At 40.5% G+C, this 18317-nt stretch overlaps 1 pseudogene; it reads right to left on the bottom strand.

Annotated features, from left to right (window-relative positions):
- Positions 1–4003: 4003 nt before the first annotated feature.
- Positions 4004–5028, bottom strand: LOC128586474 (CDK2-associated and cullin domain-containing protein 1-like; annotated as a pseudogene).
- Positions 5029–18317: the final 13289 nt, after the last annotated feature.

Raw genomic sequence — 18317 nt, 5'->3', positions numbered from 1 at the left:
TAGAGCAACAAACAAAAATTAAAATTCTTGTTAAACTTGGAAAGAGTAGACGGGAAATCAGGGACATGTTAGTCCAAGTTTATGTAGATAATGCTATGAAGAAGACAGCAGTGTACAAATGTATTAAATGCTTTTCAAAGGGGAAAGTGTCACTGATGAAGAGGTCATGGAGGCTTAATATGAACAGAACTGACAAAACACTGTAAAAATTCATCAAATTGTATGTTAAAATCTTTAGCTGACTGTGAGACATATAGCAGATCAAGTAAACATTGAGAGAGAAATAGGAAAATCTTAACTGAAAATCTTAAGAAAGGAGTGGCTCTTGCATCATGACAATGCACCAGCTCACATGGCACTGTCTGTGAGGGAGTTTTTAGCCAGTAAATAAATAATTGTATTGGAACACCCTCACTTTCCATCTTATCTGCCCCTCCCCCCCACTGACTTTACTTGAAGATAAAGGAAATATTAAAATAAAGACATTTTGATAACAGTCAGGACACTGAGGGTAATACAACAATACCTCTGATGGCCATTCTGGAAAAAGAGTTCTGATGTTGCTTTGAAGGGTGGACTAGGCACTGGCATCAGTGCATAGCTTGATAAGGGGAGTACTTCAAAGGTGACTGTAGTGATATTCAGCAATGAGTTATGTAGCACTTTTTCTAGGATGAGCTTGTGAACTTAACCACCAGACTTTGTATTTATGCTCTTGTGGTCCAGGCTGGTAAGGCAGGCTGTAAGTACTGCTATAGGAGAGCTGAAAGGACACCTTGAAGAATGCAAAGTTAATTTGTCTTTGCCCTGAATCTTATTCTATTATATGCTTTGGTCTCTTCATGCTGGGGATGATAACTACATGTAACAAGTATTGGGTGCTTTTTTGTGATGCAAGAGCCACAATACTTACATTGAATGTTGTATGTATGAATGTGGGGAGCATGGTGGAGGGAAAAAAGAGGAAGAGGAATACACCACTCACAAAAGCATATTCGGTGGAAAGGAACATCCAAGTTAATGAGCAAGCATGATTTTTGCAATTCCATTTAGGTCAATATGACTATTGGACACTCAGTGAAAAACTCCGAGCCCTGTTTTTCATCTGACTATGGCTTCGATTAATGATAGTGCAAACACACAGTAAGCAGTGAAGAACTTCAGAGGGCACCTCATGCTTTCAAAGGACATGGAGCAACACAAGTAACTGTTTTCAATTGAACTCTTTAGCCTTAATCTTGCTTGAGTTCTGACCTTTCTATGTATTTTATGGATCAGCCAGAGATATGGGCAGCTATCAAACACAGGATTGGAGCTCTCCTGCTCATCCTTTCCAGAATTTTCCTACTAATTTTCTAGCAGATGAGGTTGCCTGTAACCCTGTTTTCTGGTTCTTCGAGTTAGTAAGACATTTAGTTTTAATTGTCTTATGCCAACTGAAGTCTGCCTCAGTCTTCAAAAATAGGAAACTTGCTTTTGGTGCCTTCTTCCCAGTGTTGACTCCCTTCCCGTTTCTGCCTGGTTTATCCCCTTTCCAGTGCCTTAGGTAGGTACATTTTATGTTTTTCTCAGAGCTTTCCATGGGAAGGTTGGTTTGGCGGGCCCTTCTCAAACATGCTCCTTATCCAATTGATCCCTTCCACCTACCCTAAACTTCTCTGTCCTTCTCTTCCTCATTGTTCTCAGGGGCTCTGCCCTGGACTTGATTAAATAGCACTTTCCACCTGGTCAGATGCTACATCTAAACTCTGAATTTGGTTGGATAAAAATACAAATCCGTACTGATTGGTCTCAACTTTCTTTTCTTTCGGGGTGTGTGTGCAATTTTATAACTTTATTTGATGCATCTAACAACCTCCAGATCTCATACACATTTACTCTGTGTATATTTTTGAAAGTAGTAACAGGTACATAGGTAACAAAAGTATAGAACTTGTTTGGTGAATATTCATCCTCATTACATTTTCTGGACAATCTCACAAAGATCCAGTATGAAACATTTCTTATTCCTCTGGCCCAGACAGCTTTGTTGAGCCTGGTATCAATGTACACATCTGGAGTCTCCATCTCTCTCGTGACTCGGCATGAGGAGGAGAGTTGACCTGAGTGGAAATGGTGGGAAATGAAGAAATAAAGCCATGAAAGACAGGAGATGAGAGATAGGATGGCATTGGGAGGACTGACACAGCTGAAGGCTACAGCCAGCGCCTGAACTGTGGAAACAGCTTTATTTATACAGTGTCTTAACAAGGTTGGGTAAAACTCGGCACATGAGGTAGAGATCAACCTTAAAGAGGAAAAACTGTGTGCTTCCCGACAACAGGGCAAGTATGCATGGGCTTTGTGAATTCTGGCAGGTGGAAAGAATGTTATTAAAGGAGAAGTGGTTGTGTGTGTGTGTGGGGTCTTTCCCTGAGCATTTCCCAGGCTGTGGAGGCCTTGCTGCCCACAGCCTACTCGCCACACATCTCCTTCATGGAAAATTTCCAGATCTCTTGGAATATCCAAGGGGCACTCTTCTTGAAGCCCACTCCATGGATGTGCTTGTGAATGTTGATAGTGTATTCCTGGGTCACCACTTTGTTGATGGCAGAATGGCTCTACTTCTTCATGCTGCCCTTTTTTGTGGGAGTCATTCTTCCAGGCCCAACTTGAAAAGAGTGTGAGGGACTGTGGGAGTTGGTCTTGACTTTGACTGTATGGCCCAACAGAACTAGTATACTTCTTTTTTTTTCTATACAAGATTTATTTCATTGACCACAATGTTTTAGAGTGATAACACATACCCTAATACAGAAAGAATGATTCAAAATCCCCTAAGAGTTAAAGGTCAAGAGCCAAAGTCAGTGGCTTTATATCCCAGGTTAATAAGATTTTCATCCACCATTTTTTTTATTAATAAAAGAGTTGATGTACAGAACACCCTGTTCTGAGCTCACCATGACTTCTGACAAACAAGCACCACCAGGGGACTAGACTTCATTGCTTCATCCTTGCTCTGGCTGTGCTGGTGGGTGGCAAAAAAATCTCTTGCCAGTCCTTGACCTCCAAATTATTCATAAACATTCCTGTTTATTTCACAGCTCCCCACAACATCACATTTGAATAATTTCTCCTGAAGTGCATGGCAAAGTAACAAGTCCAACATCCTCTTCTAAGAACAGCTTTGTTTTTTCCTTTTATATATATATTTTTTTTTTCTTTTTTTCTTTTCCTTTCTTTTTTTTATTATTAAATCATAGCTGTGTACATTAATGCTATCATGGGGCACTATATACTGGTTTTATAGACCATTTGACACATTTTCATCACACTGGTTAACATAGCCTTCCTGGCATTTTCTTAGTTATCGTGTTAAGACATTTATATTCTACATTTACTAAGTTTCACATGTACCCTTGTAAGATGCACCACAGGTGTAATCCCACCAATCACCCTCTCTCTGCACATAATTGAAGCAGCTTCAAAAATACACTACTGGGATCTGATCAAACTAAAAAGCTTCTGCACAGCCAAGAACACAGTAAGTAAAGCAAGCAAACAGCCCTCAGAATGGGAGAAGATATTTGCAGGTTATATCTCTGACAAGGGTTTATAACCAGAATCCACAGACAACTCAAATGTATAAGCAAGAAAAGAACAAGTGATCCCATCTCATGCTGGGCAAGGGACTTAAAGAGTAACTTCTCTGAAGAAGACAGGCGCACGGCCTACAGACATATGAAAAAATGCTCAACATCTTTAATCATCAGAAAAATGCAAATCAAAACTACTTTGAGATATCATCTAACTCCAGTAAGATTAGCCCATGTCACAAAATCCCAAGACCAAAGAACAGCTTTGTGACAGAGCTCCTGAGTGTCTGCAGGCCCCCGCTGTGCTCCGTAGTTCCAGTGTGCAAAGTCTCTGCAGTTCCAGCATGTCCTCTTTTCAGAAAAGCACTTGCAATACATTCACTATCTGTATCCCCTGGAACTTGCATCCCCAGCTCTCTTCCGGGACTGGTCACCTCTTGTAAAACCATTCCGTATAAGTTCTCTTTGAAGTTTCTGATCTTGAGCAGCATGTTCAGAAAGTTCAGATTTCATGGCCGGAGGGAGAATGTTTGGAATAAATTTTGAAAATAAATTTGGAGCCATGAACCCACTCTGGTCTGAGAGCATACAGGCCTTTCACAATATTTGCCATAGTTGAAGGTGTGACCTGAAATGGTGTTGACTGGGCTTCTATAAGTAAAGGCATTAGGCTGTAAATATGCCTTTGTGCAACATGCTCCATAAACAGCTTTATAAGGTCATCTTTTCAGTCTCTGTTAAGCTTGGTTTCCATGTAAAACTTATTCATATATATGAAAAGAGGCACAATGCTCTGCAATGCTCCCATGTACTGCCCACGAGCTGTATTAAATCTTTCAATATAGAGATCTGGAGGGCTGGCCTGCAGTTCCTTTGAGACTCTCTCTAAGTGACTAGTTATCTTTTTAATCAGATTACTATACATCTGTTCCCAGTGCTGCTGGCATACACATTAATATACACAAATGTAAATCTGTTCATAAAATATGGGGAAATAGTCACCAGGATTCTGGGTTAAAAGTTGATTTATGGCACCGTCCAATTGTGGCCAGTATGTGCTCTTATAATCTTCAATAGTTACAACCTTCATTAAGAACTTGGAGGTGGAGGTGTTGATGTTGATGGTGTAGCTGGCAGTTGGGGTGGGGGCGGCCTTGGCCACCGCAGAGGTACAACTCTTCAACATCCTGCTCACCCCATTGGCCTCTGGTGGTGGCAACAGCCCCATAGGGAGCCCCTCCTTGGGTCCCTTCCAGTCCACTGAGACCGCGGCCACCGCCAGCAGCTGCCCCCCTGGAGGTTCTCCGGCAGAGACTGGAATCGTCGAGGGGGGCGGCGGAGGTGATGGGGGCTGCCGGAAGCCGTCCACTGCGGCCTCCCAGTTGTCGTGGTTCTGGTCGTCCATCTTCGCGTCCTAACTGCCGCCGCCCTCCTCTTCCGTGCGTTCCTCCATCCTGCTGGCCTCCAGCACCTGCCGGCCTCACAGGCACCTGCTGCCCGTCTCAATCCCCGGCCCGCGCACTGGAGATGGCGGTCGGGTCCCTCCCTCTCAGCAGACCCCTAGTATACTTCTTTAGTTGATCCCTTTTCTTATTCTCCTAAGTAGTTGTCTCACAGTGTCTTTTCTCTCCATTAACTCCAATAACCATTGGAGCTTCCCTCTCAGCTTGCTATTTATTTAATGATGTAATAGATGCAATAAAAAGAAAACATCCACATGTTCTCACCATCCCGTTACCATTACTAACTGTCTGCTTCTTTACTGATGAATTTTGCCATCTCTCCTGTTATACATGGTGTGTGTTCCTGCCGCTGAGGCCTCCCTTAAGCACTGGGTTCCATCCTCACTTTCCTATCCACAAAGAGCAAGTCCTCTCTCTCCTGTTGCCCATTTCCCTCTGTACACTTTACTGTTTCTATCAGTATACAGGAATGTTATTATATCACCCAACTTTAAAAAAGTATCTGTCCCCTACATCCTGCTCCAGCTGTTACCCTCATTTCTCTGCTCCCCTTTAAAATAAGACTTATTGTGAAAGGACTATTTATTCTTTCTGTCCCTACTTCACCTTTCATCCTTGCTGTCTTTTAAAAAAAGTTATCAGGTGGTCAGGTGTGTTGGCTTACACCTATAATCTTGGCACTGTGGGAGGCTGAGGTAGATGGATTGCCTGGGCTCAGGAGTTCAAGACCAGCCTGAGCAAAAGTGAAACCCCTGTCTCTACTAAAAATTGAAAAAGAAGCGGGTGTGGTGGTGGGCACCTGTGGTACCAGCTACTCAGGAGGCTGATGAAGCAAGGGGATCACTTGAGCCCAAGAGTTTGAGGTTGCTGTGAGCTAGGATGCCATAGCATTCTAATTAGGACACAGAGTGAGACTTTGCCTGAAAAGAAAAGAAAAGAAAAAAAAGAAAAAAAGCTAGGTCACCTGTAGCTCAAGTGGCTAAGGCGCCAGCCACATATACCAAAGCTAGTGGGTTCGAATCCAGCCCAGGATTGCCAAACAACAATGACAACTACAACCAAAAAACAGCCGGGCATTGTGGCGGGTGCCTGTAGTCCCAGCTACTTGGGCGGCTGAGGCAAGAGAATCGCTTAAGCCCAGGAATTGGAGAGTTGAAGGTTGCTGTGAGCTGTGATGCTATGGCACTGTACCCAGGGTGACAGCTTGAGGCTCTGTCTTAAAAAAAAAAGAAGAAAAGCAAAGAAAAACCATTATTAGGTAATAATTTATGTAAGTTCAACATTTGGAAGTTATCAATGGATACAAGTATACTGTATTTCTGTCTTCCAACTAACTAGTTTTTCAACCCAGAGGTGACTAATTTCAGTAGTCGATTGTTTATATGCAAGCATATATATGCACATAGGTAGTCTTTTATTTTCTCATTGTATTAATATTGTAAACTTTCTCCTGCACCTTAATTTATTTCCCACTTAATGATATACTTAGAGATTATTTCATACCATTAAAGAGTTGTATATCAGATAAAGATCATTCTTTTTGTGCTCCATGGCAACATATCGTACACCACAATTTATTTAACTAGTTGAAGTACTTCTAATTAGCTAAATTTGTTTATTTTTATTTTTGTGTTTTATGTTTTCTCTATTAGTATATAAACAAACAAACAAACAACAACAAGAAGAAAAAACCCAGGGATATTGTCCGTCAAGTTTAACACTATATTCCCACTACCTGGAACAGTGCCAGCAATGAAAAAGACACATTCTAAATATTCATTCATTGAATTGAAACGTGTGTGTCTTAACCTGGTTTTTCCAAATCTTTCACCTCTCTCCCATTTCCTCCAGAAGCTCTCACTTGTTATTTTCTTGTGGACAGAGATAGGACCTTTTATTTATCAATATCTCTTTCCGTAGGAAATGCAAGGCTCTCCACCTGTTCCATCTGTCCAATACATGATGAAATAGGAATTGGGAGTAATAAAGATGTGTCAAAAGGATGGATGCCAATTTCTTTCAGTCTCACAGTCTGATGATATCTTCCAAACATGTTTAAAGTTATAATCAGCCTGATTATAAAAAGCTGTTCAGAAATAGAATAACCATGCGGTTGCCCTAAGCTCAACTTTCAGCCTACCAGCTTTTCTTTGAGCATTACTACAGACCCATGCATGGCTGCATGAGTCCCTCTGTGAGAATCAGATCCCTTCCCACTCTCAATGCTCCTGAGTATGTTTTCTTCCAGAAAGGGGTAGTTAGGGTCATAGAATCCTTTCACAGGAAGCTCTTCCATGCAGCATTAGGTCTGAGCACATGAGTGCTGCTGATTATCCCCTCTACTATTTCAGCATCCTTCAGTCTAGAGCACATGCATTCCTTGTTCATCTGCCATTCTGTCCTCCACCTCATCCAACATCTCCCCACAGTGACTCAGGAAGTGTAACTGGATCTATTGTGTGGAAATTCAGGGCAAAAGAGACCAAAAGATTCTGTATAGATTAGGAAGACAAAAGAAAAAAATCACTGGTCTTCAATTGAGTTAGTGCTTAGCCAAATACCATTAAGCAGCAAAGACTGGCTAAATTCTGCCTCTAAATCTGTACACTTGCATTCCCAGATATACATGCGGTAGTAATTATAGAGAAAAGAGATCCGACCATTTCTATTGTCTTTATGCCTGGATTTGTGAAGGAAGTTGAGCTCTGCATGTGTGAATGGTATAAGGATATTATTTCACAGATGAAATTTTGAAGAAAGAGTGCTCTAATGTTGAAATGCTGGGGTTTGAATGGAAGTGTGAATTGGGGAGGGAGCAAGCTGGGGCACAGAAGTCAATGGTTAATTAAGAAGAACTGAAATTAAATAATGTCTTTGGAGCTGTGATATGTGTCCATCTAAAATAAAGCTAGAAGGAAATTGCTCCTTTTTATCACATGAAATTCACATCTTGAAGGCTCAGAGTAGGGAGGCTGACCAAGTAGTCTTGACCCTGTCTGAAATGGTCAGTTTGGGGCATGACTGTTGTGAAGAGGAACAACCTTCTACTGTGGCTACTGTGAAGGCCAGAGGGGACAGCATCTTCCGTTAAATCAGTTTGTTTTTTTCTAAAAGCAACAGGTGCTAAGATATTCAACTAACTGAGACTTCCTTTGGGTTTGGTAGTGCTAAAAATAGGATTTGGAAGGTAAATGCAAGGCTGGAAGACAAGCAAAAGAAGCAAAAAATACCTATTTCAAAGAATAGATGTCAAGAACGTGCCAAATATGGATGTTTTTTCTTAGATGTTATTCAATCCTCTGTATTGGCCAATATATTTTACATGTCTGGCTCCCATTGTTTGGGGAACTGCATCTTCCAAGAGAGGAACTATGTATTTAAGTAGCTTGATCTTGGCTCAGCTCCTGTGGCTCAAGCAGGTAAGGTGCCAACCACATACACCTGAGCTGGCGGTTCGAATCCAGCCTGGGCCCGCCAAACAACAATGATGGCTGCAACCAAAAAATAGCCAGATGTTGTGGCGGGCGCCTGTAGTCCCAGCTACATGGGAGGCGGAGGCAGGAGAATCGCTTGAGCCCGGGAGTTGGAGGTTGCTGTGAGCTGTGATGCTACAGCACTCTACCCAGGGCAACAGCTTGAGGCTCTGTCTTAAAAAAAAAAAAAATAGCTTGATCTTGGCTGGGCTTGGTGGCTCATGCCTATAATCCTAGCACTCTGTGAGGACCAGGTAGGTGGATTGCTTGAGCTCAGGAGTTTGAGACCAGCCTGAGCAAGAGTGAGATCCTATCTGTACTAAAAATAGAAAAAACTAGCTGGGCATTGTGGTGGACACCTATAGTCTTAGCTACTCAGGAGTCTGAGGCAAGAGGATTGCTTGAGCCCAAGAGTTCGAAGTTGCTGTGAGCTATGATGATGCCACAGCACTCTACCCTGGGCGACAGAGTGAGACTCTCTTTCAACAACAACAAACAAAAAACTTGATCTTGCACCCTGGTCCAAGAATGGTCATGGATGTAATCACTTGAAATACAGAATGAAATAAATGAAATAAGACAGATGTTTTTATTATTCACATTTGCAAGTGATGAAAATGGATACTTCGAGGGGTTAAGGAGAATTTTACAAAGTACAAGGTTAGTAGGGGTAGAACTAGGAGTTCTAATCCAGGTTGTTTCCCTCTAAAACCAATACTGGTAGGCAGCAAGATTCAATAATTTCAGGCAATTATTAAAATGAGACTGAGAAGGTTATTTGAGGACAGATCATGTCAGCTTTGAATGGCATTCTTAGGAGTGTAGATTTTAAATTATGGAGAAAGGGGATGGCTGAAGAGATTCTGAGATGAGAAGTTATCTTCTCTTAGGAAGATAATTCTAATAGACACCAGAGAGCTCTAATGGTGCCACTTGCCCTTGGAATCTTACTATATTGATAAATGTCTTATACAACATAAGGAAAAAGCCCTGATTAATAAATCTCCGTTTGCAGAGAAGAAAACTTAAAACCAGAGTGTTTGAATGAATCTGTTTTCTGGTGTCTAGGTCAGCACTAGAATGCTGTTATCTCTGCTCCTTAATCCTAAACCATGCGACCCTGGGAAAAGAGGCCCACTGCACTAACTTTTTCACTGCACTATTTTTTCTTCAAGAAAAAGTGAACAAATCCACTCTTCACAGGCAATTGAAAGTGTTTTTATATAAATTAAATCCATACTAATATGAATGTGGAAAACCAGTACTCATAGGACAGATGCATTTATTAAATGGATGTAGCACAGGGTCATCCCTTATCCCCTAGCTGGGACCAGGCTTGACAGGGCTCCTCAGAACTCTGTAATCTAATGATTTAGAGTTAGAACCACAGTATGTGCACAGACATAGTAAAATATATAATAACATGCATTCATTGATAAGTTTATTGTTGGGGGGAGGGGGACAGAGTCTCACTTAAGTCAACCTGGGATTGAGTGCCATGGCGTTATAGCTCACAGCAACCTCAAACTCTTGGGCTCAAGTGATTCTCTTGCCTCAGTCCTGACAGCTGGGACTACAGGCACCTGCCACAATGCCTTGCTATTGTTTTCAGGACCTTACCCTGGCTCAGGCTGGTCTCAGCTGCCCAGAGTGCTAGGATTACAGTGAGCTCCCACACCCAGCATGTAAGTCCATTTCAGCAAAGTGGAGGAAAGACAGAATCAAACATATGTAATACTAAATCTGAATGCCTGAAAACTCATTTTATCAGAAATAGATGACATGAATTTCAAATAATTGCCTTGTCACAAAGGGTTTAACATCTTTTGAACTAGCTTTTCTCCCTCAAAAGAACTATTCTACTCCAAGCTACTACTGACTTTGCAGTTGTCTTTAACTCTAACTCATCTAGTAGTCCATTGAACATCCAGTCTCTGGATTCTGCAGTCTCTCAACTCACAGTATACTCACATCCATCTTTCTTTTTCTATCCCATCTTAATATACAGTCTTGTTTCCACTTACCTGTATAATTGTAGTAGCCTCTTACTTCATTCAGCTGTTGCCACTGTCACCCATTACCACCTAATTATGTAATTCCTCATTGCTTATGGAACTGGCTTCAAGCTCCTACGCCTGTCATTCAACGGTAATTCAAATCTGACAAATCTTTAGCCTTAATTCCCCAATTACCCACAAGCCTCAGCTAAATCAGCTATTAAAGCTCAACAAGTACCACTGTTATTAATTGATGTTAATCAGATTGTCCAGCTTGTTTGTATTCCACATGTGTAACGTGACCTCTTTCAGGTGTAAAATCCCTCTAATTCTGCCCACTCACTACACTGAAGTGATGATTCGCTCACTCACATCCCCAGGGATTTTGGTACAACTCGAAGGACTCTGCATATTCCTGTGGGTTCCTACTGTATTTGTGCATGTCTTAACGTTCTTTCCAGAAAGTGAACTCCTTGAGCATAAGAAAAATGTCTTATTCTTTATTATGTTTCCACCTTGCACATAAATACTATATGTGTGATGGGGCCACACAGGTGGCTCATGCTTGTAATCCTAGCACTTTGGAAAGCTAATATGGGAGGATTGCTTGAAGTCGGGAGTTCAAGACCAGCCTGAACAAGAGTGAGATGCCGTCTTTACAAAAAATACACACACACACACACAAATAGCTGAGTGTGGTGTCATGTGCCGGTAGTCCCAACTACTTGGGAGGCTGAAGCAGGAGGATTGCTTGAGCACAAGAGTTTGAGGTTGTTGTGAGCTGTGATGACAATCTTATTCCAGTCTGAGTGAAAGAGCTAGACCCTGTATTAAAAAAAAAAAAAAAAGCAATGAATTTGAGATTAACTCACCCTAACACCTTTCTCTTTTTTTTACTTTTTGATTTATTTATTTATTTATTTATTTATTTGTGGGGATTCATTGAGGGTACAATAAGCCAGTTACACTGATTACAATTGTTAGGTAAAGTCCCTCTTGCAATCATGTCTTGCCCCCATAAAGTGTGACACACACTAAGGCCCCACCCCTCTCCCTCCATCCCTCTTTCTGCTTGCCCCCCCATAACCTTAATTGTCATTAATTGTCCTCATATCAAAATTGAGTACATAGGATTCATGCTTCTCCATTCTTGTGATGCTTTATTAAGAATAATGTCTTCCACTTCCATCCAGGTTAATACGAAGGATGTAAAGTCTCCATTTTTTTTAATGGCTGAATAGTATTCCATGGTATACATATACCACAGCTTGTTAATCCATTCCTGGGTTGGTGGGCATTTAGGCTGTTTCCACATTTTGGCGATTGTAAATTGAGCTGCAATAAACAGTCTAGTACAAGTGTCCTTATGATAAAAGGATTTCTTTCCTTCTGGGTAGATGCCCAGTAATGGGATTGCAGGATCAAATGGGAGGTCTAGCTTGAGTGCTTTGAGGTTTCTCCATACTTCCTTCCAGAAAGGTTGTACTAGTTTGCAGTCCCACCAGCAGTGTAAAAGTGTTCCCTTCTCTCCACATCCACGCCAGCATCTGCAGTTTTGAGATTTTGTGATGTGGGCCATTCTCACTGGGGTTAGATGATATCTCAGGGATGTTTTGATTTGCGTTTCTCTAATATATAGAGATGATGAACATTTTTTCATGTGTTTGTTAGCCATTCGTCTGTCGTCTTTAGAGAAAGTTCTATTCATGTCTCTTGCCCATTGATATAAGGGATTGTTGGCTTTTTTCATGTGGATTAATTTGAGTTCTCTATAGATCCCGGTTATCAAGCTTTTGTCTGATTGAAAATATGCAAATATCCTTTCCCATTGTGTGGGTTGTCTCTTTGCTTTGGTTATTGTCTCCTTACCTGTACAGAAGCTTTTCAGTTTAATGAGGTCCCATTTGTTTATTTTTGTTGTTGTTGCAATTGCCATGGCAGTCTTCTTCATGAAGTCTTCCCCCAGGCCAATATCTTCCAGTGTTTTTCCTATGCTTTCTTTGAGGATTTTTATTGTTTCATGCCTTAAATTGAAGTCCTTTATCCATCTTGAATCAATTTTTGTGAGTGGGGAAAGGTGTGGGTCCAGTTTCATCTTTTACATGTAGACATCCAGTTCTCCCAACACCATTTATTGAATAGGGAGTCTTTCCCCCAAGGTAAGTTCTTGTTTGGTTTATCGAAGATTAGGTGGTTGTAAGATGTTAGTTTCATTTCTTGGTGTTCAATTCGATTCCAAGTGTCTATGTCTCTGTTTTTGTGCCAGTACCATGCTGTCTTGAGCACTATGGCTTTGTAGTACAGACTAAAATCTGGTATGCTGATGCCCCCAGCTTTATTTTTATTACTAAGAACTGCCTTAGCTATACGGGGTTTATTCCGGTTCCATACAAAACGCAGAATCATTTCTTCCAAATCTTGAAAGTACGATGTAGGTACTTTGATAGGAATGGCATTGAATAGGTAGATTGCTTTGGGAAGTATAGATATTTTAACAATGTTGATTCTTCCCATCCATGAGCATGGTATGTTCTTCCATTTGTTAATATCCTCTGCTATTTCCTTTCTGAGGATTTCATAGTTTTCTTTATAGAGGTCCTTCACCTCCTTCGTTAGGTATATTCCTAGGTATTTCATTTTCTTTGAAACTATGGTGAAGGGAGTTGTGTCCTTAATTAGCTTCTCATCTTGACTGTTATTGGTGTATACAAAGGCTACTGACTTGTGGACATTGATTTTATATCCTGAAACATTACTGTATTTTTTGATGACTTCTAGGAGTCTTGTGATTGAGTCTTTGGGGTTCTCTAAGTATAAGATCATGTCGTCAGCAAAGATGGAGAGTTTGACCTCCTCTGCTCCCATTTGGATTCCCTTTATTTCCTTGTCTTGCCTGATTGTATTGGCTAGAACTTCCAGCACTATGTTGAATAGTAAAGGTGACAGAGGACAACCTTGTCTGGTTCCAGTTCTAAGAGGAAAAGCTTTCAGCTTTACTCCATTCAGTAAAATATTGGCTGTGGGTTTGTCATAGATCGCTTCAATCAGTTTTAGAAATGTGCCACGTATGGCTATACTCTTCAGTGTTCTAATTAGAAAAGGATGCTGGATTTTATCAAATGCTTTTTCTGCATCTATTGAAAGGATCATGTGATCTTTATTTTTCCCTCTGTTAATATGGTGGATAACGTTTATGGACTTTCGTATGTTAAACCAGCCTTGCATCCCTGGGATGAAGCCTACTTGATCATGATGAATGACTTTTTTGATGATAAGCTGTAATCTATTGACTAGGATTTTGTTGAGAATTTTTCCATCTATATTCATGAGTGAGATTGGTCTGAAATTCTCCTTTTTGGTTGGGTCTTTTCCTGTTTTTGGTATCAGGGTGATGTTTGCTTCATAGAATGTGTTGGGGAAGATTCCTTCTTCCTCAATTTTTTGGAATAATTTCTGCAGTACAGGAATAAGCTCTTCCTTGAAGGTTTGATAGAATTCTGGAGTGAAGGCATCTGGACCAGGGCATTTTTTAGTTGGAAGCTTTTTTATTGTTTCTTTGATCGCAGTGCTTGAAATTGGTCTGTTCAGGAGCTCTATTTCTTCCTGGCTAAGTCTAGGGAGAGGGTGTGATTCCAAATATTGATCCATTTCCTTCACATTGTCAAATTTCTGGGCATAGAGTTTCTGGTAGTATTCAGAGATGATCTCTTGTATCTCTGTGGGATCAGTTGTTATTTCCCCTTTATCATTTCTGATTGAGGTAACTAGAGATTTTACTTTTCTATTCCTCGTTAGTCTGGTCAATGGTTTATCTATTTTATTTATTTTTTCAAAAAACCAACTCCTTGTTTCATTAATTTTCTGAATGATTCTTTTGTTTTCAATTTCATTGATCTCTGATTTGATTTTGGATATTTCTTTTCTTCTACTGAGTTTAGGCTTAGATTGTTCTTCTTTTTCCAATTCCATAAGATCTCTTGTGAGATTGTTGATGTGCTCTCTTTCTGTTTTTCGAATGTAGGCATCTAAAGCGATGAATTTTCCTCTCAAAACTGCTTTTGCAGTATCCCAGAGGTTTTGGTAGCTTGTGTCTTCATTGTTGTTATGCTCAAGGAAGTTAATGATTTCCTGTTTTATTTCTTCCTGCACCCATCTGTTATTCAACAGAAGATTGTTTCATTTCCATGCCTTTGGGTGGGGTCAAGCATTTTTGTTAGAGTTGAGTTCCACCTTTAGTGCCTTATGGTGTGAGAAGATACAAGGTAAAATTTCAATTCTTTTGATTCTGTTGATATTTGTTTTGTGTCCCAGGATATGATCAATTTTGGAGAATGTTCTATGGGGTGATGAGAAGAATGTATATTCTTTATCTTTGGGGTGGAGTGTTCTTTATGCGTCTATCAAGCATAGTTGTTCTAGGGTCTCATTTAAATCTCTTATATCTTTGTTTAATTTCTGTTTAGAGGATCTGTCCAGCTCTGTAAGAGGTGTGTTAAAGTCCCCTGTTATGATGGTATTATCAGATATCATATTGCTCAGACTGAGTAAGGTCTGTTTCAAGAATCTGGGAGCATTTAAATTGGGTGCATAAATATTTAGAATTGAAATGTCTTCTTGTTGTAGTTTTCCCTTGACCAATATAAAGTGACCATCTTTGTCTTTTTTGACTTTAGTTGCTTTAAATCCACATGTATCTGAAAATAAGATTGCAACTCCTCTTTTCTTCTGAATTCCATTTGCCTGAAAAATTGTCTTCCAACCCTTGACTCAGAGCTTTAATTTGTCTTTTGAAGCCAGGTGGGTTTCTTGCAGACAGCAAATGGATGGCTTGTGTTTTTTAATCCAGTCAGCCAATCTATGTCTCTTCAGTGGGGAATTCAAGCCATTAACATTTATTGAGATAATTGATAAGTGTGGTAGTATTCTATTTGTCTTATTTGGTGAGAGTCCATTGCTGAATTTTATCTTTTGCATCAGTGTGGAGGTTAGGTTCTGTCCTTTGATTTCTGAGTTCTTACTTTGCTGCTGATCCATTGTGGTGGTCAGTGTGCAGAACAGGTTGAAGTATTTCCTGTAGAGCTGGTCTTGTTGTGGCGAATTTCCTCAATGTTTGTATATCCGTAAATGATTTGATTTCTCCGTCAATTTTGAAGCTTAGCTTAGCAGGGTACAGAATTCTGGGCTGAGAATTGTTCTGTTTAAGTAGATTAAAGGTAGATGACCATTGTCTTCTTGCTTGGAAAGTTTTATTGGAGAAGTCTGCGGTCACTCTGATGGATTTGCCCCTGTAGGTCAACTGGCGCTTACTCCTGGCCGCTTGCAGAATCTTTTCTTTTGTCTTGACTTTGGACAGGTTCATCACAATGTGTCTTGGAGAAGCTCGGTTAGAGTTGAGGCGACCTGGGGTCCGATATCCCTCTGAAAGCAGTGTGTCAGAATCTTTGGTGATATTTGGGAAATTTTCTTTTATAATATTCTCTAGTATGGCTTCCATTCCTCTGGGGCATTCTTCTTCCCCTTCTGGAATTCCTATAACTCGTATGTTGGAACGCTTCATAAAGTCCCATAATTCTGACAGTGAACGTTCTGCTTTCTCTCTCTTCTTTTCTGCCTCTTTTACTATCTGAGTTATCTCAAAAACTTTGTCTTCTACCTCTGAAATTCTTTCTTCTGCATGGTCTAACCTGTTGCTGATACTTTCCATTGCATCTTTAAGTTCCCTGATTGACTGTTTCATTTCCTTCAGCTCTGCTATATCCTTTTTATATTCTTCATATCGTTCATCTCTGATTTGATTCTGTTTTTGGATTTCCTTTTGGTTATTTTCCACTTTATTAGCAGTTTCCTTCATTGTTTCCATCATTTCTTTCATTGTTTTCAACATGTGTATTCTAAATTCCCTTTCTGTCATTCCTAACATTTCTGTATAGGTGGATTCCTCTGCAGTAGCTACCTCATGGTCCCTTGGCGGGGTTGTTCTGGACTGGTTCTTCATGTTGCCTGGAGTTTTCTGCTGATTATTCCTCATGAGTGATTTCTTTTATCTGTTTCCTTGCCCTAATTTTCCTTTCACTTCCTCTTGCTGTTTAAGTTCTTGTGCCTGTGGAAGTTGTGGGCGGGTTTAGATGGATTGAACACACGCGACCACTTGCCGGTTTTCCACTGTTTTAGTCCTCCTCTTGGGGTCCAGAAGTTTCTCGCTGACTCCCTGTATCCTCATAGGAGTGATGATAGGCAGTTCCCACCAGCCATAGATGCCTGGAGTCCTATCTCCCCAGACTCGCGGTGCCCAGATGCAAGGAAGCTTTACTCGGCTGCCATCTTGCTCCGCCTCCTCCCTAACACCTTTTTCTAACCTGAATCAAAAGTTTGAAGGAGGAAGCCCTTTACTGAAAAAGTAAAAAAAAAAAAAATTCAACGCAAATAAAACATGGTTTCAAATACACATTGAATTATAATACATTTCTTGATAGTATTACTTTTTTGACAGGAAACATCTTTCCTGCTGCTCTCTCAAGTGTATCACAAAAGTCATTGAACTTACTCCAAAACTCAGAAAACTCTTGGGCCAGGCACAGTGGCTCACACTTGGAATCCTAGCAATTTGAGAGACAGAGGTGGGTCGATTGGTTGAGTTCAGGAGTTCAAGAAGAGGCTGAGCAACAGTGAGACCCCTCCATCTCTACTAAAAATAGAAAAACTAGTGGGCATTGTGGTGGGTGCCGGTAGTCCCAAGTACTCAGGAAGCTGAGGCAAGAGGATCACTCGAGCCCAAGAGTTTGAGCTTGCTGTGAGCTATGACGTGTAGCACTCTAGTTTGGGCAACAGAGTGAGAATCTGCCTCATCAACAACAAAATCAGAAAACTCTTTTATAGGCCTAATTACTGATTTTATTTATTGTGAAAATCACAGTTTTGCAAATGTTCTAATGGCTTAAAATGTTTAAATCTCAGGATGAGCTACATTTTGGATGTTGTCTATTGATATCGTAATGCTTCACTCTGAACGGCAGTACTGCTTTTAATACCAGCATGAAACATGAAAGTTTTGCACTAAGTATATGAAAGTTTGAGAAATCAAACTAATTTTAGGCATAGCTAAAATCTCTTACTTTACACAATCACAACTTAGACTATGATTTATGGAAATTCCACAATTTACATTTCTTCTGAGTGTGAATGCATTTTTAATCCTAGCTTACCATGCATACAGGCTTGCATCTACTCCTGAGAAAGTTCTGGTGGCTTGCATTTATATCTACGAGGAGCAGCTGCTGTTAGCATGTACTTCTTCTATTGTTGATATGCAAGGAAGAGAAATGATATCAGTAGTGCTTTTGAATTCAGAGTTCTATAGAGATTTTTAATTTATATGCCCTCGATATTTGTAGTGTGTTTTCTCAGAACTCAAGAAAATTGAAAAAAATAATTTAGTTCAGTTAGAACTAAATATCTCCCATATTTGGAGAGAGATTTTGGTGAGTTCTGGAAAGGAAAACATCTTCCATCCCATCCCTGTATATATATATTCTTTTCTTGAGACAGTGCGATGGCATCACAGCTCACAGCAACCTCAAACTCCTGGGCTCAAGCGGTTCTCTTACCTCAGCCTCCTGAGTAACTGGGACTATAGGCACCTTCCACAACGCCCAGCTAGGTTTTCTATTTTTCATAGAGACAGGGTCTCACCCTTGCTTAGGCTGGTCTCAAACTCCTGAGCTCAAGCGATCCACGCTCCTTGGCTAGGATTACAGGCATGAGCCACCACACCTGGTCTATCCCTGGAATTACTTCATTGTGACTTTAAAG

This window comes from Nycticebus coucang, chromosome 5, assembly GCF_027406575.1.
Source record: "Nycticebus coucang isolate mNycCou1 chromosome 5, mNycCou1.pri, whole genome shotgun sequence".
In the NCBI taxonomy this organism is placed as follows: Eukaryota; Metazoa; Chordata; class Mammalia; order Primates; family Lorisidae; genus Nycticebus; species Nycticebus coucang.
The sequence above is the reverse complement of the archived record's forward strand: the minus strand, read 5'-3'. Positions and strand labels throughout refer to the sequence as shown.